The following is a 20,262-nucleotide window of genomic DNA, read 5'->3' as shown; positions in this document are numbered from 1 at the left end:
AAAAAAGAAAGAAAGAAATCCTGAATGTGGAACATTCTACAAGAAAACTGCCCCAGACTCTTCAAACAGCATAATTAAACATTTTTAAAAAGCCAGGAGAACTGTTCTAAAAATGTAAAAGAGTAAAGAGACATAACACCAAATGTAAATTGTGAACCTTGAAAAAAAAAGCAACTATAAAAAAGACATTTTGCAGACAATTGGGAACATTTAAATATGAACCTAATATTAGATGATTAGACATTATTGTTGATTTTCCTAGATATGATAAAAGTAATGTGGTGGTAGGAGAATATCCTTATTCTCAGGACAAGCACGCTTTACCCCATTTACTTAGGGGTAAAGTAATATAATATCTGCAACTTACTTCCTAAAGGTTTAGCAATAATAAATGAAGTAATAAACAGTTTAAAAAATAATAAATAGATCAAAAATTTAAAAATAAGGCAAGTGTGACAAAATGTTAGCAACTGGTGAATCTAGGTGAAAAATGTTCATTGTGCTATTCTTTTAAGTTTTCTATAGGTTTGAAATTTTTTTAAAAACTGAAAAAATGTAAATATTATATAGAAGCCATATAAATGTTGTTTTTGTTGCCAAAGTGGAAAAATGCATCCTTGTGAATGCCTTTATTCCAAGTCTCCCAGGCCAATGTGTCATCTCTTTCATGCTCTATGATGCTGAATTCTAGGGCTTCAATAAAAAGCTTCTCTGGGACTTCCCTGGTGGTGCAGTGGTTAAGAATCCGCCTGCTGATGCAGGGGATAAGGGTTTGAGCCCTGGCCGGGGAATATCCCACATGCTGCGGAGCAACTGAGCCCGTGCGCCACAATTACTGAGCCTGCACACCTAGAGCCCATGCTCCGCAATGAGAAGCCACCGCAATGAGAAAGGAGAAGCCCACACCGCAACGAAGAGTAGCCCGCACTCACCGCAACTAGAGAAAGCCCGCGTGCAGCAACGAAGATCTAATGCAGCCAAAAATTAATTAATTAATTAATTAATTTCTTAAAAAAAGCTTCTCTAACTCTTGACCACTCCCCTTAAAAGGTACTAGGTCATTTCTAATGTTTCAGTATTATGAATATATTTTATGTATTATTCCTTTTATATCCTTAAATACTTGCTTAGAATATCTACCATTAATTCTAAGAATCCTTAATTAAATGATAGTTTCTACTTCAGAAGGCAATCACTACCACAGGTCCATGGTTACCAGTTACATGGTTCCTTCTAGACCTGGTTCTGTGCAGATTCATGTTACCCAACTTCAAGTTCACTTTCCCTGCTATTCAGCAGTTCTCTAGTCAGCTCCTTTTAACTTACTGTAAAGCAAACAATATGTTTTTTTAAGACATCAGTTTCTTAAGCCCTCATTACACAACTATGCCTACCTTTTCCTAAAATTAATATTTATTGACAAGTAATACAAGAACATGTTATCTTTATAAAATGGTGGAACATTGCAAGTTTAACTGACTTGTGACCATTTATATCTTCTGCTTATTCTGTGCTAGGCACTGTTCTAGTAATAAATAAAAAAGACAAAAATCCTTGCTCTCATGGAATTTACATGCTAACATGGGGAAGCCAGACCCCAGATTATTTAAAATATATAACTCATGATTGTTCTAAGAGCTATAAAGAAAATAAGGCAGGGAAGAGGAAAAGGGACTGCAGAAGAGATTATTTTGTGCAGTGTTCTGTAGTTTCGCCTTTCACCTCTTTGGTTAAATTTATTCCTAGGAATTTTATCCTTTTGGATGGTATTATAAATGAAATTGTTTTCTTAGTTTTCTTTTCAGATTGTTTGTTGCTAATATATAGAAACACAACTGATTTTTGTGTATTGATCTTGTATCCTGCAACTTTACTGAATTCGTTTATTAGCTCTAATAGTTTTTCTGTGGATACTTTAGGGTTGTCTATGTATAAGATCATGTCATCTGCAAATACAGATAGTTTTACGTCTTCCTTTCCAATTTGGATGACTTTTATTTCTTCTTCTTGCCTAATTTCTTTGGCTGGAACTTCCAGTACAAGGTTGAAGTGACAAAAACAACTATCCTTGACTTGTTCCTGATCTTAGAGGGAAAAGCTTTCAGTCTTTACCATTGAGTATGATGCTAGATCTCACACTTTTATAAATGTCCTTTATTAGGCTGAGGAAATTCCCTTCTATTGGTAATGTATGCTCTTGAGTTGGATTATTTTGTTATAAAGTATATTATTGGGACAATTGGTAAAACTTGAATGGGGTTTGAGGTTTACATAGTGTTAATTTTCTGATTTTGATGATTGTAATGTAGTTATATAGGAGAACAACCTGTTTGTAGGAATCACACACCAAACTATTCAGAAGAGTTGTGCATCATATGCTCAAATGAAAGTTCTCTGTACTATTCTTGTTATATATCTTGAAATATATTTTTCTGTGAGTTCAAAATTACTTCAAAATAAGTATATTTCTTAAGTAAACATTTTTGTTCAAAGAAATCCACCATAGACAAAGTTTAACAAATGACTGAATGAGATATTTGCAATCTAAATTCAATAAGGGATTAATATCTAGAATACAAGTAAACTCTGGTATATTAACAGGGAAAAAAAATCAGCAACCCCTGCAGAAGAATGAACAAAAGATATGAAGAGATAATTTAGAGAAGAAGAAACTCAAAAAGCTACCAAGCATATGAAGAAATGCTCAGATTCATTGATAATCGGACACATTTAATTTGGAACAAAACTGATTTGTCATTTTAGTTACTGTATTAACTGGGAACCTTCATGCCCTGCTAGTGGGGAATGTAGCCAGGTGCACCCTTGTGGAAAGCACGTTTGCTCAAATTAGTCAAACTAAAGGTAACCGTCCTCTATGTCTGACAGTTTCCCTCCTGGGTATATATCTCAAATTCTCCCATGGGCCTATGCAAGGAAATATATAAGGATATTCACTGCAGTGTTATTTGTGATCATGAATAACTGGAGGCTGTCTGGGTGTTCCTGCCTGGGAGAGGGGGTACTCACCATGGAAATCCATGCAGAAGTTGGTAGCAACAGACTCGTTATATAGCTAGCAACATGGATGGTTCTTAAAAACATGTTTTTAAGTAAAAATCATATGAAAATGATACTGTACATTTTAAAATGGTGAAGACAGTAAATTTTCTGGGGTTTTTTTTTTAACCACAATAAAAAAAAAAACGAAATGAGAGGTATTACAAAACATGATTTTCCATCTTTGTTAACTAAAAATAAGTCATACTAAAAAGCTGTATACATTTTGTAAGAACAAATACAAAGATGTACTTTTTAAAATAATTATTTAAATTATTTATCATCTGTTCTAATTCCTCTGCTTCCTTTTATAGATGTGATTTCCTCCCCTACTTTTTCTTCCTTTTTGGCTAGTTCTACTCTCTTTACTTTAACCCGCGAGTGCATGTTTCCCTGGGTGTGGTGGCCAGTCTTTTGGGCACTGCCTATTGGGGAAGGTTGGAAAGCCAGACCATAGTCTTGGTCAACCCAGAGAAATTTAAGCAGAGAGAAGGGGAGGAGTCCTAGGTGCTACAAAACTAGTGAAGCACACCACCTCCCCTTGCTCTAAGCAGCAATTCAGCATTTGGACTTCACTGTCAAACCCTCTGGGAGAAGAACCACTCGGAGGAAGTACTCCCTGGATCGTCATCTACCAGCCATGGTGGTTTGGAGAGTAAGAGAGCAGGAGTAGTGCCCATGGCTAGCCCACCCCCACTGCTTTCCTAACTCTTCACTCTAGCAGGGTTTTGTACTGCGGTAAATTCATCCCTAGACCGGAAATACTGGACAGTAGAGATTTCTGCAATAAAGGTTGGCAATGATTGTTCCAATGCCAAGGGGATGGACAGGCAAGAGGAATGTAAGTTGTTTTTCTCCAAGTTACCCTCTTAGAGCCAAGACAACACTCTCTGTTCTAGGATGCACCAGCACTACCACCTAGATCCCCCCAACACACACATATACTATTTCAAAACAACCTTTTATCTGCTCAGGGGGTTCTTATGGTTTGCTTGTTATTTCCTGGAAACCTATAGTTTCTCCAAGGTTAATCTCAAGGGGAGGAGCCAGCAGCCTATCTATTTCACCATATTGGTCAAAAGATGCCATTAAACACATTAGAATGGGAAAGAAAGGGAGTTGGGACTGGGCAATGGAGTTAAAAGGGAATGAATGAATAAATAAACAGGAGAGGGGCCCTGAATGGGGCAAAAAGCCACATAGTATTCACGGTTTTATTATAAAATATAATTATAAAAAATAGTAATTCCTTGCCCCATCACACTCTACTCTGATTTCCACAACCCCAAACATTCAACTCTTTCAGATTTTTCTTTTGGTACTTATCTTGTATTTCTAAATAAAGTTTTTAAACTCTTCTTTCTTTCTTTCTTTTTTTGTTTTAGAAATTCTTTTTTTTGGGGGGGGGGCGCCACGCTGTGAGGCTTGCATTATCTTATTTCCTCAACCCGGCCCTTTGGCAGTGAAAGCGTGGAATCCTAACCACTGGACTGCCAAGGAATTCCCTAAACTCTTATTTCTTGATTTTCCAATTTTAGATGCTTTCCATTGACCATAGAGGGAGATTTTTTGTGAAACTAACACGGCTTGTGTTTCAGAGTTCCTCACTTTCACAGGCCCTTTTCAAGGCCCCATTCTTAACTTCAAACACATAACTTTGTATTACTTTTCTTAAAGACCATCCCTCGAATCATATGTTCCTCTGGCCCTACAAAACTCGAATCCATCCCTGATTTACTACCGAATTTGCACCATGAGGACTTAGCTAAGTTATATCCCACTCCCTTCAACACACACCAAAACACATACTTTTCCCTTCCTCAATCTCACACAGTTATATTATGTTTTTAAATTTTAGGCCATCTACCATGTTTTAACCCACAGATGCTCTTCCTTGTTATCTTTTCCACATTATCTTGTTTTGTCTTATGGGTGTGAAACCGAGCAGGTCCTGGTGGGGCTCCTGGGCATGGAAGCCTTTCCGTGTCCCCCGTTCCTTGTTTGTAGGGAACAGACTCCAGCCTCCATGACCTTCCCTGAGTTCCAAAGGGCAGATTCGAACAGTTGCTAATCAGGGAAGGGAGGGGATGCAGAGACAAGGGAGGAGCAGCCAAGAAACAACAGTGCAGCCTTGAGGCAGCGTCCTGGTTCCCCCTCAAGTAATACACATAATATCTTTGAGCTCTTTATAGAACTAAAACCCAACAAATGGAAGTTGTCAGCATTCTTCCTACCAGAGAAGACCACCTGAGGCCAGATTAAAGGAACCAGAGAAGCTCATCAAGAGATTATCTGAGACCAGATTAAAGGAGTGCAGGCCCAGTACACACCCTAATCTTGTCAGCAACCCCACCCTTGTACTATTGCTATACAACTCCTCACCAAATCCTCCCAGGTTGGGACACAACAGTTTATGAGGACAGGAACCTGCTGTGTCCCCTTTTGCCTGGCAAAGCAATAAAGCTAATTCTTTTCTACTTCACCCAAAACTCTGTCTCCGAGATTCGATTTGGCACTGGTGCACAGAGGCTGAGTTTTCGGCATCAGATGCGATATTTTATCTCTCTAGTAATATTGCAGGGTTTGTTTTGTTTTGTTGGTTAGTTGGTTGGTTGGTTTTATAGTTTAGTTTAGTTTAGTGTAATTCCCTAAACTGTCTCTGTTTCCTCTAAGTTCCTTCTTTCTTCATGGTCTGTTTAGCCCTCTCTCTTACACTGTAGACTTCTCTTAAATGGGCGGTAATCCAATCAGATTTAAGAGTGAGGTACTTAAAAACTGATCAGGAACTCAGATGGGGGAAGTTTTGTAAATGGTGGGTGTGGTAGGCAGGCTCTAAAATGGCTCCTCGTGATCATCAGCTCCCAGTAGTCACGCCTTTGCAGTGAAGGATTATTCCAAAGAGAGGCTGGTCTTTGCCCTCAGTTCCTGGGAGGTCAGTTCTAAGCTCTTGGAATATTCTGCCTGATGAGGGTATCTTATGTACCTGGAGGCCTAGGGCCACGCGAGGTAGTCTGTGCTAACAATGTGATTTATGGTGGTGGCTCTGGACCACGCAGGAACAGCTCATCCTCCAGAGGGGCTACAGACTAAGGTTAGCCAGGCAGGCAGTCAACCATGTCTACATGCCTAAGCCCCAGTACAAATTCTGGACACCAAGGCTGGGGAAAGCTTCCCCAGTTGGCAATGTTACATGTGTATTGTCACACATCGTTGCTATAAGAAGTAAGCACTTCTTGCACAACTCCTTGGGGAGAGGAAGACTGGCTGTTCCGCACTTAAACTCTCCTGGACGCTGCCTTATGTTCCTCTTCCCTTGGGTGATTTTGATCTGTATTTTTTCACTATAATAAACCGTAACCATGAATATGACCACTTTTAGTGAGTACTGTGATTCCCAGGAAATTATCAAACCTGAGGGTGGTCTTCAGGACCCCTACATTTGCAATGCCTTTGTGTAATCCTTTCCCTTTGAATGTGGGCTGGACTTACTGACTCACTTCAAGCCAACAAAATATGACTGAAGTGATGGGATGTCGCTTCTGAGATTAGTTTATAAATAGGCTGAGGCTTCCACCTTGGGTACTGTAGACAATAGCCTCTTTCTTGTATTCCTTGCCCAGGGAGAAGACAGCTGTCATGTCCTGAGCCAGCTCCATGGAGAGGCCCACTTGGCAAGAGTCCAGCAACCACATAAATGTGCTTGGAAGTGGATCTCACTTCAGTTGAATCTTCAGATAAAACTGCAGCCCTGGCTGACAGCTTGCCTGCAATCCCACAAGAGACCTTGAGCCAGAGGTACTCAGCTAAGCCATGATTCTTAACTTAGAAACTGTGAGATAATAAATGTTTGCTGTTTTAAGCCACTAAGTTTTGGAGCAATTTGTTACACAGTGGGCTACAATGTAAGGTGATTAGGAGGATCCTATGTATTGAGTATCCAGAATTGTTTTTATCTGTAGGTATTTTTCCTGAGGCCATTCAATTTCTTTGAAGAAGAACTCTCCAATCTCCCAGAGAATATATGCCTGGCTGCCTGAGTTCAGGGGCCAGAGCTGGAAAAGGGACCAAACTTTCACTTATTCCCTCCATTTTTAGCCCCAAGGCAAACCCCTGCCCTCTAGTGTGTTTGGTGTGCCTAATTCTGAAGACTTTCCCTTGTCATCTGTCTGGAGAAGTTGTTGTAGCTACACCCAGGTGGAGAAGGGGCCTGGTGGGGCTAATGGCTCTGTATGTAGACTTTCAAAATTTTTCCTTGTTTTCAGCCCAGATCCTTATTCTCACCTTTTAAAGTAACTAGTGTCATTCACAAAAATCAACCCCACAAGAGTTACGGATCTACCATGAAAAACAAAACTATAAAACTTTTAGGAGATAATATAGAGGAATATAATATCTTTATGACCTCAGGAAAGAGAAAGATACCTTAATATAGTTTAAAAAAATATAAATTATATAGGAAAAATATTATAAATTGGTCTACATGAAATATAGAATTTTGTTCATCCAGAAACACCATAAAAAGAGTAGAAAGACAAGACATATATAGTTACAACACATATGATCCACAAGAGGCTTATAACCTAACTATATAAAGGTATCTTAAAAAACAGTAAGAAAACAAAGGCAACCCACTGCAAAAATATGGGCAAAAAGCCCTGAACAGGCAATTCGCAAATAAGGACATTAACAAACATATGAATAAGTGCTTAATGTGGTTAGTAATTGATGAAATGCAAATAAAAACCTAAGTGAGGTACCACGACACATCCATTGTACACAATGCAAATATCTATGAGCAGAAGCGTGATTAGTAAATTGTTGTTATGTTCAGACAATAGAATACTATCCTTCCAAGAAGATGCACAAACTAAAGATACATGTAACATAATGAATGAATCTTGAAACACATTTTTAAATAAAAGAAGCAAGATATGAAAGGATAAATATAGTAAGATTTTATTTATATAAAGTCCCAAATCAGGCAAAACTAGGAATGTCTACATAGATTGTAAAACTACATATATATTTTATGTATATATAAAATATATATACAGGCATACCTCAGAGATATTGCAGGTTTAGTTCCAGACCACCACAATAAATTAAATATCACAATAAAGCGAGTCACATGAATTTTTTTGGTCTCCCAGTTATATAAAAGTTATGTTTACACTATACTGTAGTCTATTAAGTGTGCAATAGCATTATGTCTAAAAAAATGTACATACCTTAATTAAAAAATACTTTATTGCTAAAAAATGCTATCATCTGTGCCTTCTGTGAGTCATAGTTGCAACATGAAAGATCACTGATCACAGATCACCATGACAAATATATTGTGAGAATTGCCAAAATGTGATACAGAGACACAAAGTGGGCAAATGCTTTTGGAAAAATGGGGCTGAGACATTTGCAACAACATAGACATAGAGGGTATTATGCTAACTGAAATAAGTCAGACAAAGACAAATACCATATGACTCCACTTATATGTGGAATCTAAAAAAACAAAACAAATGAACAAACGTAACAAAACAGAAACATAGTCAGATACAGAAAACAAACAAGTGGTTGCCATAGGGGAAGGGGATGAGGAGAAGAGAGAAATAAGTGAGGGAGATTAAGAGATACAAACTTCCAGTGGGCTTCCCTGGTGGCGCAGTGGTTGAGAGTCAGCCTGCTAATGCAGGGGACACGGGTTCGAGCCCTGGTCTGGGAAGATCCCACATGCTGCGGAGCAACGAGGCCCGTGAGCCACAATTACTGAGCCTGCGCGTCTGGAGCCTGTGCTCCGCAACAAGAGAGGCCGCGATAGTGAGAGGCCCGTGCACCGCGATGAAGAGTGGCCCCCGCTTGCCGCAACTAGAGAAAGCCCTAGCACAGAAACGAAGACCCAACATAGCAATCAATCAATCAATCTTTAAAAAAAAAATGAGTCATGGGTATAAAATGTACAATGGGGGGAATATAGTCAATAATTATGTAATATCTTTGCATGGTGACATATTGTAGCAGGTGATCATTTTGAAACATATAGAAATGTCGAATCACTATGTTGTGTTACAGGAACTAACATAGTGTTGTAGGTCAATTATACTTCAGAAACAAGCAAACTCAGAAAAAGAGATCAGATTTGTGGTTACCAGAGGTTGGGGGAAGGGGAAGTGGATGAAGGCAGTCAAAAGGTACAAACTTCCAGTTAGAAGATAAACAAGTACTAGGGATGCATTTTATGACATGATAAATTAACACTGCTGTATGTTATATATAAAAGTTGTTAAGAGAATAAATCTTGAGTTTTCACCACAAGGAAAAAACATTTTATCTATTTCTTCAATTCTGTATCTATATGAGATGATGGATGTTCACTAAACTCACGGTGGTCATCACTTCATGATGTAGGTAAGTCAAATCATTGTGCTGCATGCCTTAAATTTATACAGTGCTGTATATCAATTATATCTCGATAAAGCTGGAAGAAAAATTTTAAAATAAATAAATAAATAAAATGAGGAGGAAAAAAATGGGGCTGATGAACTTGCTCAACACAGCGTTGCCACAAACCTTCACTTTGTAAAAAACGCAATATCGATGAACCACAATAAAGTGAAATGCAATAAAATGAGGTATTCCTGTGGAAAAAGGCATGTAATTACCATAAAAGTCAGGATAGTGGTTATCTGCGTGGGAAAGAGATTATGATCAGGAAGGAATGCTAGTAATGTTGCATTTCCCGACATGGGGAGTGTTTAAGGAGCGTGTGCTTTATAGTGATTGGTTATTCTGTATATTTTATATATTTTTCTGTAGGTCTGTTATACTCAGTAACCAAAAGTTTAATTCTTTTTTTTTGTCTTCTCTACACTTTTTGTTACTGTAGTTCTGCTATTTAAAATGCTCTGTTTTATTTTTCTCAAGGTTACCTTTATAATTACACCTTTATATACTATCTTTTCCCCCTTTTTGTTTAAGCAATATTTATTACTTTCCTGCCATGCACAACGTGAGCCTGTATCTTCTTCCTCCTCTCTCACCTCCTTCTCTTCATCCAATTTCAATCAGTAACATTACATGACTCAGGGCATACTTGTGTGCCATTAAACATGCTTATCCTATTCCTACTTGATTTGTCACCCTTAAATGATACCTTTTGATTCTGAGCTCTTACAGATGAAGTTTTTCAAAACTTATTCTACTTCCAAATTGTTTCTCTCCTCCCATTTTCTGATGGTTCTAGTTTTCTTACACTGTCAGAGCCTGTAACATCGTGTCACCCTCAATCACACGTTTATTTTTCTTATCTGTACCCTTATTTTTGCTTATTTGTTTTATATCTTAATTGACTCTCACTGCCAGCCCTTTAGCTAAAGTTTGCCCACGTTCTCTGCTGGCTGCTGTTAGTTCTTGAGCAGTTTCCTCAAGAAAGATTTGTATAATCAATGTCTTTTGGGTTCTTGCTGACTTAAAACTGTTCATCTGTAACCTTTATGTGTGAAGAACAGTTTGGCTGAATAAAAAATAATCTCTGGCTTTCTTTACTTGAGTATATTGTACGTATCGCTTTTGTGTTTTCTGGCATTAAATTTTGCTGTTTTGGGAAGTCTACGCCAATTTGTTTTTCTTTCCTTTTAAATGACTTTATCATTCTACCTGGCTCACCAAATAATTCTTCCTTGAAATTTGGATAAATTCACTTTTTACTTGAATTTGCTTACTGATCGTTGGTTCTAGTAGTTCTTCTGATAGCCACTGAAATGACTGGACAAAGGTTATGCCAAGAACAAAGACAGAGGCCAAGGGCTTTCTTTAAGCAGTATTATCACCCTGGTCAAAAGTAATCCTGCCCCTGTTAACTCTATTTTTCTAGACCTTTGATAGGTAGCAACAAGAAAAAAAAAAAAAAGAGGTATAATTCACATGCAATAAATGCACATATTTAAAGTGGACTATTTGATGAGTTTTAACATAGACAGTTTTGGAATACATAGGCACCCTAGGTTTGGCGCCCAAAGTGTGTGAATACACATGATCCTCCTTGACAGCCTGATTTGACCACTAACTCTCTGAGAAGAAAAAGAAATTTCAACCTTCCTCCAAAGGAAAACTAAACAATACACACAAAAGGATGCTAAAATCCCCCAAACACCAGCCTGAGGTTTTGCCTAAATTTTCTTTAAAGTCTTTTTTTTTTCATTTTTTAAAAATAAATTTATTTATTTTATTTATTTATTTTTGGCTGCATTGGGTCTTCATTGCTGCGTGCGAGCTTTCTCTAGTTGCGGCAAGTGGGGGCTACTCTTCGTTGCGGCACACGGACTTTTTTTGCTGCAGTGGCTTCTCTTGTTGCGGAGCACAGGCTCTAGGCATGTGGGCTTCAGTAGTTGTGGCACATGGGCTCAGTAGTTGTGGCTCGTAGGCTCTAGAACGTAGGCTCAGTAGTTGAGGCGCACAGGCTTAGTTGCTCCACGGCATGTGGGATCTTCCCGGACCAGGGCTCAAACCTGTGTCCCCTGCATTGGCAAGCGGATTCTTAGCCACTGAACCACCAAGGAAGTCCCTCTTTAAAGTCTTTTTTGGGGGGACACTAGTGTCTTTATTTGTATTTCATCCCAAACACCTTTCTTTTGAAATATAATTTGTTTAAAGTGTTTGGATAAATAATATATAATTATTATTAACATGTTAATCATTTATTGTGTGATTACCAGATAGTCCAAATTTTGAAAGGCTCTTTAAGAATTCAGAAAATAGGGCTTCCCTGGTGGCGCAGTGATTAAGAATCTGCCTGCCGATGCAGGAGACATGGGTTCGAGCCCTAGTCTGGGAAGATCCCACATGTCGCAGAGCGGCTAGGCCCGTGAGCCACAACTACTGAGCCTGCGTGTCTGGAGCCTGTGCTCCGCAATGGGAGAGGCCGTGACAGTGAGAGGCCCGCGCACCGCTATGAAGAGTGGCCCCCGCTCGCCGGAACTGGAGAAAGCCCTCACACAGAAACGAAGACCCAACACAGCCAAAAATAAATAAATAAATAAATAAAACTTTTTAAAAAAGAATTCAGAAAATACAACCCACCACAATGACAAAAGAATCATTACCATCCTTTAAAACTGTGCATAGGGCTTCCCTGGTGGCGCAGTGGTTGAGAATCTGCCTGCCAATGCAGGGGACACAGGTTCGAGCCCTGGTCTGGGAAGATCCCACATGCCGCAGAGCAACTAAGCCCGTGCGCCACAACTACTGAGCCTGCATGTCTGGAGCCTGTGCTCTGCAACAAGAGAGGCCGTGATAGTGAGAGGCCCGCGCACCGCAATGAAGAGTGGCCCACGCTCGCCGCAACTAGAGAAAGCCCTCGTACAGAAACGAAGACCCAACACAGCCAAAAATTAATTAATTAATTAATTAAAAAACAAAACAAAACAAAACTGTGCATATATATTTTTTTTATAAAGGACCTGAACTTCAGTAAGTCCTGAGACTTAACCGTGCAGTTTCAGTGGGAAGATTGTGGGTTCGAGTCCCATATGCGGTGTGGTTTTGAGACAGGAGGGAAGGGGGCAGGGCACAACCTTTTTTTTTAAATAAACTTATTTATTTTATTTATTTATTTTTGGCCGCATTGGGTCTTCACTGCTGCGCGGGCTTTCTCTAGTTGTGGCAAGCGGGGGTCACTCTTTGCTGCGATGCGCAGGCTTCTCATTGCAGTGGCCTCTCCCATTGCGGAGCATGGGCTCTAGGCGTGTGGGCTTCAGTAATTGTAGCACATGGGCTCAGTAGTTGCAGATCGCGGGCTCCAGAGCGCAGGCCCAGCAGCTGTGGCACACGTGCCCAGCTGCTCCGTGGTATGTGGGATCCTCCCAGACCAGGGCTCGAACCCACGTCCAAGGCATTGGCAGGCAGACTCTCAACCACTGCGCCACCAGGGAAGCCCTAGACCCATGTTTTTATAATGTTAGTGTCTAGTTTCTGAAAGAACCAGCTCATAAAAGCCACAGCATATAAATTATACTACATCTAAGTTATAATTTTATGTTCACATTACATATAGATATTCCCCAATATATTCATAAGTGATTCCCAGACATTTTTGGTTCATCACTAAGGTTTTTATACTCTTATAAAACAAATACTTTATAGTGGAGAATCCCGGCAGATACCAAGTGACCAAGGTTAACATCACCAGTAATATAGAAACATCATGTTGTACCCCTGATATGATGCACTAAGAAGGGTACATCACCTTGTAGTAGCCTTCCCAATAAGGTAGAACCTCAATAATTACAGGAAAACATCAGATAATTGTGGGATAACTGTCCCAATTGTGGGATAGCCTATAAAATAACTGTCCAGTATTCTTCAAAAGAGTCAAGTTTTGGGAATTCCCTGGTGGTCCAGTGGTTAGGACTCTGTGCTTTCACTGCCAAGGGCCTGGGTTCAATCCCTAGTCAGGGAAATAAGATCCTGCAAGCCATGCGGCATGGCCGAAAAAAAAGGATGTCCAGTTTTGCATGTTCATTATTTTTAAGAGTTGTAATATATTTAATAGTATGAATGTTCCATAAATTACTTAATCAGTTCTCCATTAACACACACTTAGGATAGTTTTTCACTACTACAAACAATACTTCTGTGAATACTATTCTACATGTATTTTTGGGTCCTTTTGCAAATAAAACTGTAGAGTTCATTCTTGGATCAAAGAGTATATGCATTCAGAAAAAAATTATAGGTATTATCAAATTTCCTTCTTAAACAGCTATAATGGGACTTCGCTGGGGGTGCAGTGGTTAAGAATCCACCTGCCAGTGCAGGGGACACGGGTTCAAGCCCTGGTCCAGGAAGACCCCACATGCCTCAGAGCAACTAAGCCCATGTGCCACCACTACTGAGCCTGTGCTCTAGAGCCCTCAAGCCACAACTACTGAGCCCACGTGCCACAACTACTGAAGCCCAAGTGCCTAGAGCCTGTGCTCTGCAACAAGAGAAGCCACCACAATGAGAAGCCCGTGCAGCACACTGAAGAGTAGCCCCTGCTTGCCGCAACTAGATAAAGCCCACAAGCAGCAAGGAAGACCCAATGCAGACAAAAAAAAAAAAATAGGCTATAACAATTTATAATACGTTTTGTTCCAACCTTACCCTCAACATTAAGAAAGTTCCTTTTCCCCCAAATCATCTGCAACTCTATTATCAATTATTATTATTATTATTTTTTTAAACCAGCATTTTATTTATTTATTTATTTTTGGCTGTGCTGGGTCCTCACTTCTGTGCGAGGGCTTTCTCTAGCTGCGGCAAGCGGGGGCCACTCTTCATCACAGTATGCAGGCCTCTCACCGTCATGGCCTCTCTCGTTGCGGGGCACTGGCTCCAGATGCACAGGCTCAGTAGTTGTGGCTCACGGGCCCAGTTGCTCCGCGGCATATGGGATCCTCCCAGACCAGGGCGCAAACCCGCGTCCCCTGCCCTGGCAGGCAGACTCTCAATCACTGTGCCACCAGGGAAGCCCCAATTATTTTTATATTGACAAATTTTTTTTTTTTTTTTGACTACACCACACGGCTTGTGGGATCTTAGTTCCCCAACCAGGGATGAACCTGGGCACTCAGCAGTGAAAGCGCAGAGTCCTAACCAATGGACTGCCAGGGAATTCCCTATATTGACCAATTTAATAGAATAAAAAGTGATGTATTGGAAGGAGGATTATGGGAAGATAGTGAAATACAAAGCACCAGAAATCTGTCTCCCTACGTACACAACAATTGCACTGGCAAAATCTGTCTGGCGTAGCTATTTTGGAACTCTGGCATCTATAGGAAGTCTCACAACTTCCAGGGGAAGGCTTGGACAGTAAATTGTGGTTAATTTTGGTCAATTTAAGCTCTTAGCTCAGTAGCAGCTAGTTATCCCCTGTATCCCAGTCCCATAGTAGGCAGCTGTGCAGGTGTTTCAGGAGCAATGTGTGGAGCTTGTGGGAGCCAAGGCGGGCAATAAGGATCTTGTCCTCTAAATACTGGGGATCTGTGTTCTGACTGATGATTGCTGCTTCTGATCATGGAAGATCAGACACAGATATGGGCAGCAATTGTTACGCCCTGCCCCACATTGTTACAAGCCTCTCCAGCTCTGCCTGAAATGACTTCCAAGGTATTTAAAGGACTGATGCCTTTTTTCCTTACTCTTTATTTTTCTCTTGTTTCACTTTTGGGAGCCAGACTAGGACATTTAAGGACTAGGATATTCCAAAACAACTACATATACAAAGTCATTGTGCATGCCGAGGGGAAGGTGCAGGCTCAGAAAAGACTTGAGAAGACCCTAAATTTACACTTCAGGTTTATTCCTAGCACAGAGATATCTAAAATAATCAAAAATAAAAATAAAAACAAAAGCAAAAAACAGCAAACCCTGGGGAAGAAGGAGAATCTGATTTCTAGAGTTCCCATATTACTAGTTTCAAAAGTTCAGTTTTCAACAAAAACTCACAAAACATATAAAGAAACAGTAAAGTATGGCCCACTGAAAGGAAAGAAATAAATCAACAGAAAGTGTCCCTGAGAAGGACAAAATGGCAGACCTATTAGACAAAGACTTTAAAATAACTGTCTGAAAGATGTCCAAGGAGATACAAAGTATAAAATGAAACCAAAAAGAAATTCTGAAGCCAAAAGTTACAATAAATTAAATGAAACATTCACTAGAGGAATTCAATAGCAGATTTGACCAGGCAGAGGAAAGAATCAATGAATTTAAAGATAGGATAATGGAAATTATGATGTCTGAGGAATAGAAAGAAAAAGAAAACTGAACAGAATCTAAGGGACCTAGGTGACAACATCAAATGGACCAATATAAACATCGTGGGAATCCAAGAAGAGAGAGAAGAAGGCAGAGATATTATTTGAAGAAATAATGGCCCCAAACTTCTCAAATTTGAAAGACATAAATATAAACATCCAAAAAGCTCAATGAATCCAAGTACAATGAACTCAAAGAGACCCACACCAAAGTACAATTATAATCAAACCGTCAAAAGATAAAGACAAAGAACGAATGTTGACAGCAGCAAAAAGAAGTGACTTGTCCCAAAGGGTCCTCAATAAGATTATTAGCATATTTCTCATCAGAAACTTTGGAGATCAGAAGGCAATGGGCCAATATATTCAAAGTGCCAAAAGGAAAAAACCGTAAACCAAGAGTCCCATACCTCGCAAAACTGTCCTTCAAATGTGAGGGAGAAGTTAAAACACTTCCAGATTTAACAAACAAACAAACAAACAAACAAAAAATACTGAGGGAGTTTGTTATCACTAGACCTACTACAAGAAATGCCAGAGGGGGTCCCACAGGTTGAAATGAATGGACAGTAGACAGTAACTTGAAGCTGTATGAGAAAGAAAGTTCTCAGTAAAAGTAAGTACATGAGCAATTATAAAAGCTAGTTATCATTGTAACTTTGATTTGTAACTTCACTTTTTGTTTTCTACATGATTTAAGAGACTTTTTAAAAAAATAAATTTATTTATTTATTTATTTTTGGCTGCATTGGGTCTTTGTTGCTGTGCGCGTGCTTTCTCTAGTTGCAGCGAGTGGGGGCTACTCTTCATTGCAGCATGCAGGCTTCTCATTGTGGTGGCTTCTCTTTTTGCGGAGCATGGCTCTAGGTGCATGGGCTTCAGTAGTTGTGGCACGTGGCTCAGTAGTTGTGGCTTGTGGGCTCTAGAGCGCAGGCTCAGTAGTTGTGGCGCACAGGCTTAGTTGCTCCATGGCATATGGGATCTTCCTGGACCAGGGCTTGAACCTGTGTTCCCTGCACTGGTAGGTGGATTCTAAACCACTGTGCCACCAGCGAAGTCCCTTAAGAGACATTTTAAAGAAAAAACAATTATTTGCCTAAAAGCTAGTATAAGTGTAACTTTGGTTTGTAACACCCCAAGTTTTTAAGTAGTTTGATTTATTACTATTTACCTTTATGGCTTGTGGGTTTTTAGATGTGCCTTTTAACAAAGCATTCATCACTCCAAGAAGTTAAAATAATTCACCCACAGTGGTGATCATTTTGTAAAGTATAGAAATATCAAAACACTATGTTGTGCAGCTGGAACTAACATAGTGTTGTAGGTCAATTACACTTCAATAATTTCTTAAAAATCACCTATACTTTCTTCTAGTGCTTTTATTCTTTACATTATAATTTTTAATTTATCTAGAATTTATGGTTATACAAAGAATAAAGAAAAAATTTGGTATGCATATAATTTTTTTTCAAAATGGCCTTAAAATTTTGAGTAATCTATCTTTCCCCACTGATTTGAAAAAAATAAGTTAATGCATACTAAATTTTACATGTATTTCAGTCTATTTTTTCTACTTTCAGTATTTTCCTTTGATCCAATTTAGGTCCCTTTCTGCATCAGTACCAATATGCTTAAATTACTATAGCTTTATAATAGGATTTATTATCTGGTTATTTGGTATGGCTAGCCACCTGTTATTCATCTTTGTCAGATGATACCTGGCTCTTCTCAAACATTTATTCTTCTAGATAAACTTATCATTTCATGAAATTCTAACCAAGTAAGCAAATAAACACAAACCAATTAGTATCTGGGTTTGGAGCTACATTGAAATTACAGATTGATTTTGTGAAGAACTGGTATACTTATAATCTATTTTAGTCTTCCTAGCCAAAAACATTTAAAAATTTTATTCCATTAAAAATATTTTTCATTTTAATAAATAACTCTTGAATGCCCAATATGCATTAGATGCTCTACTAGGCATCAGGGAAACAAAAATTAAGACATGGTCGGGAGTTCCCTGGTGACCTAGTGATTAGGATTCCAGGTTTTCACAGCTGTGGCTGGGTTCAATCCCTGGTCGGGGAACTGAGATGCTGCAAGCCTCGCGGCGTGGCCAAAAAAAAAAAAAAAAAAAAAGACATGGCCTCTAGGAGCTCATATCCTGGCTGGGAGGACTGACAAGTAAACAAGTAGTTCTAACATAATGTGTGATAAGTAAATATAAAAGTGTGTCTACAACTTAGAGAACAGATACAGAAGAACATAACTGTCACTTGGAGAAGGGTATCAGGGAAGGCTGCCAGGAGGCTATGACCCTTACCTGCTCCTTGAAGGATGAACATAAATTCATCAGCAGCAAATTGGGGAAGGTATTCTAAGGAGAGAACAAAGCATATGAAAAGGGACAAAATAATGAAAGGGTATGTCATGATAGGTTTGGAGAATTATGAAAATTTCACTACGGCTTAAGAATTGCATTCAGATAATGAATTGGCAGATGAGCCATAAAATATAACTTGTCTTAAATTTAGAAACTGTAGCAGAACTTAATATGTGCCATATAGTGTTCTATGCATTCTATACACTTTACGTGTGTTAATTCACGTATTCCTTACAACAACTCTCTCAGACAGGTTCAATTGTTGTGCATATTTTTCACATGGGAAACAGACACAAGGAATAAATAAACTTGCCTGAGGTCACATAGCTATAGGTGACAATCAGAATTTACTCCTGGAAGTCTGACTGAACCACTAGGCTCACTATCTGCCTCTCTCTGAAAAGCTTTGTATGCCATGGTAAAAAGTTTAGCTTTTAATTATAGGTAACAAAGAGCCAACAAAGAATTTTAAAGAAAGTAATGACTTATTAGGTTAATTTTGGGAGGAAGATTACTTTGGTAGCAGCTTTGAGGGTGAGTAGTAGGAAAAGATGGTTACAAGGAGAACAGGGAAGAAGCTATTCCTATCATTCAGAGATAAGGAGGACCTGAATTCATGACAAGTGGCAGTGAATACAGAAGAGATCAGGATTAGTATGACATGTCCAAAATAAATGAATAGGATTGGGTGGTCAATTGGATATAAGGATTAGAGAGGTATCAACACCTCCCTTGCAAAATATCTAGGTGGAGTTGTCTAAAGACTGCTGGGGAGAGGGAATTCCCTGGTGGTCCAGTGGTTAGGACTCAGTGCTTTCACTACTGGGGCCTGGGTTCAATCCTTGGTTGGGGAACTAAGATCCCACAAGCTGCACGGCATGGCCAAAGAAAAAAAACCTGCTGGGGAGAGAGTCAGGCTAAAGATACAGATTATTGAGTCATCCAGATTATTGGTGGTAATTGAAGCCTATGGGACTAGAAACCCCAGGTAAAACAACCGAACAGAGCTTTAGGGAATACCAGCATGTAAGCAATGAGCAGAAGAAGAGAAGTAGCCTCTAAAAATAACAGATAAAGACCTGTAAAATAGGTAGGAGGATAATTAACAAAAAATAGAAAGCAACAAATACCGTAAAAGAGGTACAAGCAAATTAGTGTGGGAGTTCAGAGGAGGATTACAACTTAATCTTTCTGAGCCTCTGTTAAGTCATCTGTAAAATTAAGTTGGACTAAGTGGTCCCTGAAGTCTCTTTTGTCTCTAAACCTCTGAATCTATTCAGTGTCTATCATATGCCCACTAACACAGGAGATGGTATGAGAAGATGCAAGGCACAAACCCTGCTCTGGAGGAGCTTTCAATCTACTGGAGACCCTGGCCTCCTCCCCCTCCCCACCACACACTAAATAAACACTGGAGATGAAGATCATTTATTTATAATTAAGGGGTGAATTTTGTGGCATAGCCTGTGGGATGCAAATTCAGAGATGAGAGTAAGATAATATGTACATAAAAGTTTAATGGAAAAAGAGAGTGGAATTGGGCTGGATTTAGATAGAGAAGAGGAGAAGGATGGAGAGAAATAAAGATGTGAGTCCACTTGCTTGACTGAACTTGAAGATCTCAGTTGGGAGTTCATGGGAAGTAGGGTTTTACTAGGTAGTACAAGGTCAGATTATGGTGGTTCTTACAAACCAGAGAATGGGGTTTAGAACTGACCTGGAGTGAGCAGAGAGTTATTATAGATCCTTGGGCAGGGTTGGGATATATTTAAAGTACAGGACATAGGTAATTTGATCGATCTCAGATAATTTTACCCCACAAAATGTTTACTGCTATATTATACTTTATCCCACTGCCAATTTCAGTGTTGTGGATGCTGCGGTGTGCTGCCTAAATCACCCTCCTCAGGTCTGAAGCACTCTAGCTTCTGGGAGAGTAGACAGCTGGCAACTCTCAGCTAAGTCCTTGTCTGGAACTTGCCTTGGGCTGAAGACAGCCACCTTGTCCAATGTCATGCTACCTCA

General features: G+C 39.3%; 1 long non-coding RNA gene across 11 annotated transcripts in view; it reads left to right on the top strand.

The window, feature by feature from the left end:
• Window positions 1–20,262, top strand: part of LOC309660079 — a 72,462-nt gene that overhangs the window by 23,998 nt on the left and 28,202 nt on the right. For 4 of the 11 annotated variants that reach the window (XR_014263113.1, XR_014263114.1, XR_014263115.1 and 1 more), the window contains one exon: window positions 6,678–6,920. The exons of 1 other annotated variant lie outside the window; for it this stretch is intronic. This is a non-coding gene — a long non-coding RNA (uncharacterized lncRNA). 6 more of the 11 variants (XR_014263109.1, XR_014263111.1, XR_014263112.1 and 3 more) reach the window with 3 other exon arrangements.

The sequence above is a fragment of the Balaenoptera physalus genome (genome assembly GCF_965194825.1).
Source record: "Balaenoptera physalus genome assembly, chromosome: 1".
Taxonomy (NCBI): Eukaryota; Metazoa; Chordata; class Mammalia; order Artiodactyla; family Balaenopteridae; genus Balaenoptera; species Balaenoptera physalus.
The sequence above is the reverse complement of the archived record's forward strand: the minus strand, read 5'-3'. Positions and strand labels throughout refer to the sequence as shown.